This window comes from Sander lucioperca, chromosome 5 (genome assembly GCF_008315115.2).
Source record: "Sander lucioperca isolate FBNREF2018 chromosome 5, SLUC_FBN_1.2, whole genome shotgun sequence".
Lineage (NCBI taxonomy): Eukaryota > Metazoa > Chordata > Actinopteri > Perciformes > Percidae > Sander > Sander lucioperca.
In genome coordinates, this window is record NC_050177.1 from 1903708 (window position 1) to 1912249 (window position 8542).

Sequence of the window (8542 nt, forward strand, 5' to 3'; positions counted from 1 at the left end):
ATTAATCCAGAATCATTTCAACCCGGTCTCACGCCAGTTCGTGAAATGGTCACGTTTTGATTTGTGTACAGGTCAGGATTTTCTTGTTTATTTCATGTACAGGTCACGATTTTTGAACGTGACCATTTCACGAACTGCCATGACTTAACAACGGGGAAATTAAACGCCGCACGCCGGCGACAACAACAACAACGGGACAGACCACCACACGCGGGACGCGATCCCCGGGCGCAGGGACACAATCCGCGGTCTCTGTGGTACGCAACAACGGGGACATAAAACGCCACACGCCGGCCAGAACAACGGGACGGTTGTGGTTAGGAAAAGAAGAACGGGGCAAGGTTGTGCTTAGGAAAAGAAGAACGGGGAAAGAACCCGTCACACGCAGGAGATGCCGACAACAACGCAGTTGTGGTTAGGAAGAGTATAACGCGGAAAGGAAAAGCAACACGCGGGATGCAATCCCTGGTCTCCGTGGTGAAAGTCCTGTGTTGTTTGACCCATCCACCACCCTGACCAACCTCCCTTCGCCTTATTAATACTACTCTCTACCGTAATCGTTCTGTGATCACGAAATATGCTAATATACATTACTATAAAATTCGTGCTTACCACACGAAAATAACGACATTAACTTGTTCAGTACACAAATCAATAGATTCAATAACGTGACCATTTCACGAACTGCCATGAGACTGAGCTGATCATTTACAGTCTTACTCCAGTTGCACCAACACATAAATTATTTGCTTCTGCACATTTAACACTGTAATAGTCAACACTATTATTTTTAAACTGAAGTAATAGCATCCTGATACAAACAATATAAAACGAGTGAACACAGGCAACGGCAATGTTACATTACCGTTAGTACCACGCTTCACCTAGGTTCACGTGACGCAGTTAGCCTGCAGGCTACAGTAGAGCAACACGTTTACATTAAATCGACTAAATTCACATGCTTGACTTATCACAGTAGCTAATATTTAACACCCTTCCTTCCTTACAGAATTAAAACACATATACATTGATCAAACATTCCACAACCTTCGTTCTTACCTGTAAAAGGGGAAAATAGTAGGGATGAGTGAGTACAGCATTATCTGTATCTGTATCTGTTAACCATTATGAATTATCTGTATCAGTATCATAGACTGTATATATTAGTGGACAGAGAATGTGTGACGTCACCCATTGGTTTGTGGAGATCAGCAATTCGTCATCGAGTTTGCGTTTATGGGCACAGCCATCCTGGTTGCGGATGTGACGTTTTTAGACGAGAGGGAGGAGAGAGGGAGGAGCCATAGACTGTTGGGCGGTATCTTCGTTACCTTACACGTTCACTGGCAATCTGGATGCAACTGCTGCTGAAAGCTAGCATACATATTTCGAGGTAAGATATAGCTTCGCTAAGTTTTAAATATATCTTTGTCCCATAGTTATATTACATATAAGAGGAGTCACATTGTAAAGTAAATGTATCTGAAGTTACCATGTAAATTGTCTGTAACGTTAGCTATCCACTGGTAAAACATGCTAACGTTAATTTTCTGCAAATCGAAGTTTACGTTGTCCTAATTTAAACATAGTGTCAGCGAAATGCAAAACGGGGATTGTCAATGCTTATCATTATCTAATCTAAGTATTAGCAAAAGTATAACCAAGTTTCTTAGAACGTTTGGTTAACTGTAATAACCATAATGCACCGATAATGTCTTGCTACTGTTTGCGCCATCAGTCTATGGTTGGCGCATTTAGCCTTTTCATGATTTTAAGAGCTGACCTTAGCAGAAATAAGCTCATTTAACTAAATCAAAGTTACACCAAAGAACAATTTGGTTTGGTTTAACTTATTTTACTGTTTAACTTATTTTACTATTTATTTAATTTTATTTTATCGTTATTAATACATACTGTGTGTATATGTTTATACTTATATTGTTTATATTCTTTTTATCCTTCTTATATTTGTATGTGTGACATGCTCCAACAACACCATGACAAATTCCTCGTATGTGCAACGTACTTGGCAATAAAGCCCTTTCTGATTCTGATTCTGAATAGACTGTTGTTGATTCATCTGTATTCTCCCCCGATAATGAATGAAGTACAGTTACATGCTAGTGTGCATATATATTTAATTATGAGGGGCTCAAATGGAAATTGATGACTCTTTCTTTCAGAAATAGGAGTGTGGAGAGACACGATGGCATGTGCACCCACCCGATACCTCAGAAGTAAGTCCATCTTCTCTCTGGCATCACCCAGAGATGCAGGTGGAGGGCTGTTAACAATCCGGGGAAGATCGACAAGGCTCGCAGGGTTTTTTCCTTTTCTTTTTCCACTGTGTGCATTACAGATAACCAAAAGACTGTCACACTATGCTCACTGTAATTGTAAAGGCAGCTTTTATTTCTTTACCCAGGCATTTGGACTTGACTGAACAGAGTGCTGCACAAGTGCTTTCAGCTGTATATGTTAAGCTATATTTTTATATTGTGGTTTGTAATGTCAACCATTTCTACTGAAATTAACAATGTGGCACCAGTGATTCAACTACCTCTTTTTATTATGCAGACATGTCTTGCGACAGTTAAGTTGGCCTTTACCTTGACCCACAACAGTGTTTGTGTGGGGAATTTACACTGGATTGTAAAAGGTGAACTACATTATTTAATTCATCAATTTAACCCCTAACATAATCTTAAAAATATTGCCAGTGTTGTTTGTGGTTTATGTAGTTTTAGAAATGAATGCCCATTTCAATGTGAAATAAAGGTCTTTCTAAAGCTACATTTGTTGTGTATGTGTGTTGTGTGTTATGTACATTTTAGTAATAAACAGAATTTGTAAATATAGATTGTAACATGTATGTGACTCATCTTAAAACAGATTAATGTGCTGACAGAAGGTCTTCAAATAGATTAGCAGACACAACTACAGTAAGTGGAAGAAAGACATCAGTGTAACAGCATCAACAACAGTGGTTAATAACTCCGCATGCTTGTTAGGTACATTTAACAGTCTGAAATAATGTATTTAGAATTTTGAGAAAAGAATATTGAACCTGGTGCTTTATACAATACATTTGGCTGCAGAACTGAAGACTTTTCAAGATAGAACACTTATGTAACTTTACAATAATATATATTTTTTCATGTGCGACATTTTATCGCAAAAATGGATATTCTGGCCTACTGCCCCGTTCGTCGACGCGCTCCAGCGCGGCTTTGTCCGAGGTGAGGGTGACGGTGATGCTGTGTGGGTGTCTGTGCCTGTCCTTCGGGCGCCTCTGGGTAACGTTGCCCAACTCTCGGGCGGGGTACATATATTTCAGTATATTCAAGTAAAAGCAGTCTCCGCTTGTCCCGTGCGAATGCCCCACACGAAACTCAGATGTGAGGGGGTACTTTCTAAATCACACGCGGTCTCAAAATGATTCTAATCCCGTGCGAATAGGGTTTATATGAATTTGCACTATAACGTTAGCTATATCAGGCTTTGACTTTAAGCTAACATTACCATTATATGCGCATCGATTAGCAATAACATCACATATGGTTAAAAACAGATCACCGGCGAGACCGTTGTGCATACCTACTGTATACGACTGTAACGTTAAATATATATATTTTAATCCGTTTATACGGTCTGGTCTGCATAACGTTATTAGTTAGCCCGCTAGCTTGGTTAGCAAGGTGCAATCTAGCTAGCTAACTGAAATTAATTGGGATGCTAACGTTGGCTAACGAAAAACAGTATTAAAACAAAATGTAACGTTACTTACCGGAAAAACTGAACTGCCGACTCCTTTGAGTGTCTTGTTGTACAACCGAACGTTGAACACAACATTATTAGGCGACCAACTGTCACAGTCACGAAGACGAAAGCGTGGTCAACCCCCAAAGTGAAGTTTACGTGCCATGGATAAGCTTTGCTAAACCTCTGTCATGATTGACAGGCCGCAAACTGTCAATCACATCATAGCCACGCCCTAAAACACCCCCTGCTTTATCGCCGATTTTAAAATCAACGAGACCATAATTCAAAAAATTAACATCATTCTGTGTTGCACAAGACTTAAAACTAGTGATTGAGAATATAAACTCTTAATTGAAATGTTTACTGAGGTAATAAATCAAGTGAGAAGTGGGTCATTTCGCCATAGACTTCTATAGAAACGGACCTCCTTTTTGCAACCGCACGTGTCGCCCCTTGCTGGAGTTCAGATAGAATGCAGGTTTAAGGCACTTCCGCATTTGCCGCATTTTGCTGAACCATCCACTAATATATGTTGTCGGTACACGATCCGTTCTGCCTGCACGATCTGTTCTGCACATGCACAAGATAATACTGTTTTACTGTTTTACTGTATCTGTTCCACGCTAGCCTATGGCTAGCCTCCACCGGGAAGCTAACGTTAGTTTAGCTAACAGCTAATTCGGCTAAAATAACGTTAACTCAAACGTAATGGGAAAAGCAGGCTACAGCTAAATTAAGACTTCACAGTAATAACAATAAAGACAAGTATTGAGTGATTGTATTTTAAATGAGCACAAGTAAAGTAGAACTGACGTAACAGCTGTTATATATGTTAGGTGTTTGTTATATATGTCAACGATTATTTTCAAGTTTTATTTTGAGGGTCTTTTAAAGTTATTACATGCTGTCTCAGCTAGCAGTTAGCCGAATTAGCTGTTAGCTAAACTAACGTTAGCTTGCCTGTGGAGGCTAACGGCAGACCGCCACAATCAGCTAGCAGTTAGCCGAATTAGCTGTTAGCTAAACTAACGTTAGCTTGGCTGTCGACCGGAAGTGTGGAACAGATCGTGCAGTGTCGTAAATCCTCGTACAACCGTGCATGCGCGAACATTTTGCGCATGTGCAGAACGGATCGTGCAGGCAGAACGGATCGTGTACTGACATATACAGTCTATGATCAGTATCTGTACTCGGACTGGGCGGGGCCTAACCCGGAAGTCAATCAATCAATCAGTCAAACTTTATTTATATAGCACTTTACAGCAACCAGCAGGTATCCAAAGTGCTTAACATCGAAACCAAGAATAAAAACACATATCACACAATATAAAGAAAGAACATGTAAAAACAGAAATAGTTACAGAGAAACAAAAGAACGAAATCGTCACACCACTGCTACGTATTAAAAGCCTGACTAAACAGATGCGTTTTAAGTTTGGACCTAAAAAGAGCTACATCTGTAATAGTGCGAATATCAGGGGGTAACTTGTTCCAGAGTCTCGGGGCAGCAACTGCAAAAGCCTGGTCACCCCACCGTTTATATCTAGACCTCGGCACTTCTAAAAGTCGCTGGTTTGAAGACCGCAATGACCGGTTGTGCTCCCGCAATGTTAAAATTTCGGACAAATACTCCGGGGCTAGACCATTTAAGGCCTTGAAAGCAAACAATAAAATCTTAAAATCGATTCTAAAACGCACAGGGAGCCAATGAAGGGTGTAGAGAACGGGAGTGATATGTGCACGTCTAGATGTGTTTGTTAAAAAGCGAGCAGCTGCATTTTGCACAAGTTGAAGACGTGCGATGGAGGTCTGATTCAGACCAACGTAAAGAGCATTACAATAATCCAACCTAGAACTAATAAAGGCATGAATTGCCTTTTCTAGATCGTGCCTGTTGAGGAAAGGCTTAACTTTAGCCAGGAGACGAAGCTGGAAAAAGCTCATTCTAACAACATTACTGATCTGCTTGTCAAATTTCATGCTGCAATCAAAAGTAACCCCCAAATTTTTGACGGCTGACCTAGTGTAGGATGCTAGAGCTCCCAAACTCAAAGCTGGACCATTTTGCGTGCCTGAAGTACTGAAAATAATACACTCCGTTTTATCTTCATTCAAATTAAGAAAGTTTTCTGAAAGCCACAGCTTAATATCAGTGATCAGCATTGAGCTTCAGATCAATGGTTTTGATCACAATAACAAACAAACTATATACAGTAATACGATAAGTTTTGCAACAATGAATACAACACATGCGGTTACAATTATGAAGTAAAATGTAATGAACAAGAGTTTTCATACTCAACATAACTTTCTTTTTTTAACTTTTAATTTTTTTATGATCAGTGTGATTTTATTTTTTTTATTTCCACACCAGGTGTGTGTGTGTGTGTGTGTGTGTGTGTGTGTGTGTGTGTGTGAGTGAGCAAGAGAGAGACAGAGAGAGAGATAGAGAAAGAGAGAGAGGGGGCCGGGGGGGACTGTGTTCTACGGATCAAATAGTCCGACGTTTAAAAAAAAATCTCGGACAGGCAGAGACGCAACGCGAGTCGCATTCTACCAAGCACCACGTCTGAACAAACCCCACGTTTACCAGAACTCTACTGGTTAATAAGTAAGTACTACAAACTGAAGTAAAAAACAAACCTGAAGCTGAAGAAACCCTAAACGTTAACGGAAAAGACCCGCGAACCTGAGTGACTGAGAGAGAGACAGAGAGAGAGAGAGAGAGAGAGAGAGAGAGAGAGAGAGAGAGAGCTGTTCTCTTCTCAGTGTTCTGTGTGTGAGTGAGCAGAGCGGGACACAGCAAGTGTGTAGGGGAGGGGCGCTGTGACTAGCCTATCACAGAACGCAGACACAGTCAGCTACCCAATGAGGATTTTTATTCAATCCGAGCACAGATATTGACTCGTATTACTCGTATAATACTCGTACTCGGCAAAAGTGCTTTATCCGTACCGGATACTCGTTTCAGCCGAGTATCCGGCTCAACTCTAATAATTATCATACTGTGGTCTACACTAAGGGCTAATGTACAAAAACACTATTAAAAGCTTAAACCAGTGTGTGTGTGTGTGTGTGTGTGTGTGAGTGTGAGTGTGTGTGTGTGCATGTGTGTCTGGGCAAATTCTGACATTTTGCTCCCAGAGGCCTCTGCGTCTCTGTTGTGCGTATTCCCGGTAGCGCGCTGTACACAGAGACATGTGCACACAGAGAAGCAGGCAGGCAAGCAGACAGACAGCCAGGCAGAGAGAGAGAGCATGCAGCCAAAATTGTGTGAGGTAAGTGGTGAAGAAGCCTAAGGAGCCAGAACGTCAAGTTTACAGCTAATTATTAACGGCTAATACCTGCATGTCCCTGCTCCTCAAACAGTGGTGTCCTCCTGGAGCAGAGCTCAGCGTCAGAGCATGATAGAAACGCTAACTAATTTAACCGTTTATATATTTCAAATGACGCTGTGCAATGCAATATGTGTGTTTTATTAATGTGTGTGCAGAGCACATGTATGCTAATGCCAATTCATTCGTTCGTTGATATAGCTACTCCCGTCTAATTTTCGCCAGTCCAAGCTGTATTTGGTGTGTGTGTGTTAAAGTAAGGGAACAAGTCAGTGTCAGTGGTTAATAACAACAAATTATATGAAGTGCTTTCATGTCGACACTGTTTATACTTCAAGAGAAAACGTGTGTTGAAATTAACATATTTGTTGTGCATCTTTGTTATTATAGAACACCCCTGCACTTCATTGTGAGAAGCAGCTAGCAGCTGCTGAGAAAAGGCTGCTGGCCAACCTCTCCACCCTCCTGGCTGAGGAGCCAACCTCTAACCCTAGGGTTGTGTATTAGACCGTGTATCTGGTTATAAAAATGAACAGTCAACATTAATAGGCTACAACAACGTTACATGAGCAACATATCATAAGGGGACAGATCGATGGTGTAGAAACACACATCTGTAAAACAGAAACACAGTCACACACATATCTGTAAAAGGATACTTACATACTTTTACTTGTACTTTGTAAGCTTTATAAAATATTAGGGCTGTCAATCGATTAAAAAAATTTATCTAATTAATTACAGACTCTGTGATTACTTAATCGAAATTAATCGCATACATAATTAACGGTGCCTGAACCGATACTTTTTAAGAAAGTAAAAAAAGAAAAGAAAACAAAGGGTACTAAACAACAGTCGGTGACATTAAAGAACGGCTTGTTCTTTAATGTCACTGTCAATTTTGACCATTGGCTAAGGCCATATGATCAAAATTAAATGATTTAATAATAATGTATAACAATAACAATAACTTATTTCACTAGTTAATTGCTGTTGAACGACAAAAACAACCACCAAGGACATTTACAATAACTTCAAATGCACCACGAAGGTGTAGTTTACCAGTTTCATTGAACGCACCGTCTGTGTTGTTTTTCCGACGGCAGCTCGGCAGCTGCAGATTGTTACATCCCGCTGTTGAGTCACAGTCCTCTACAGTAAAACACAGTCAAACTTTACACCGTTCAGCGTTAGCTGTCAGCATTGTAACCGTGTTTAATCCAGCTGTCGAGTATAGTGTTAACTAGCTAGCGGTAGGCTAACGTTAGCTGCTGTCGAGTATAGTGTTAACTAGCGTCACATGCAGCGGTGTTTGTGTTGCCTGTATCGTCTGTTTCAGAGCATCAGAGAGAAGTGCAGACACATCAGTGGCACCAGATTTCGGTAGCCAGTGTTGGCAGGAAGAAGATTTTTACAAGTAAATGTTCCAGTTAATGATCCAGGCA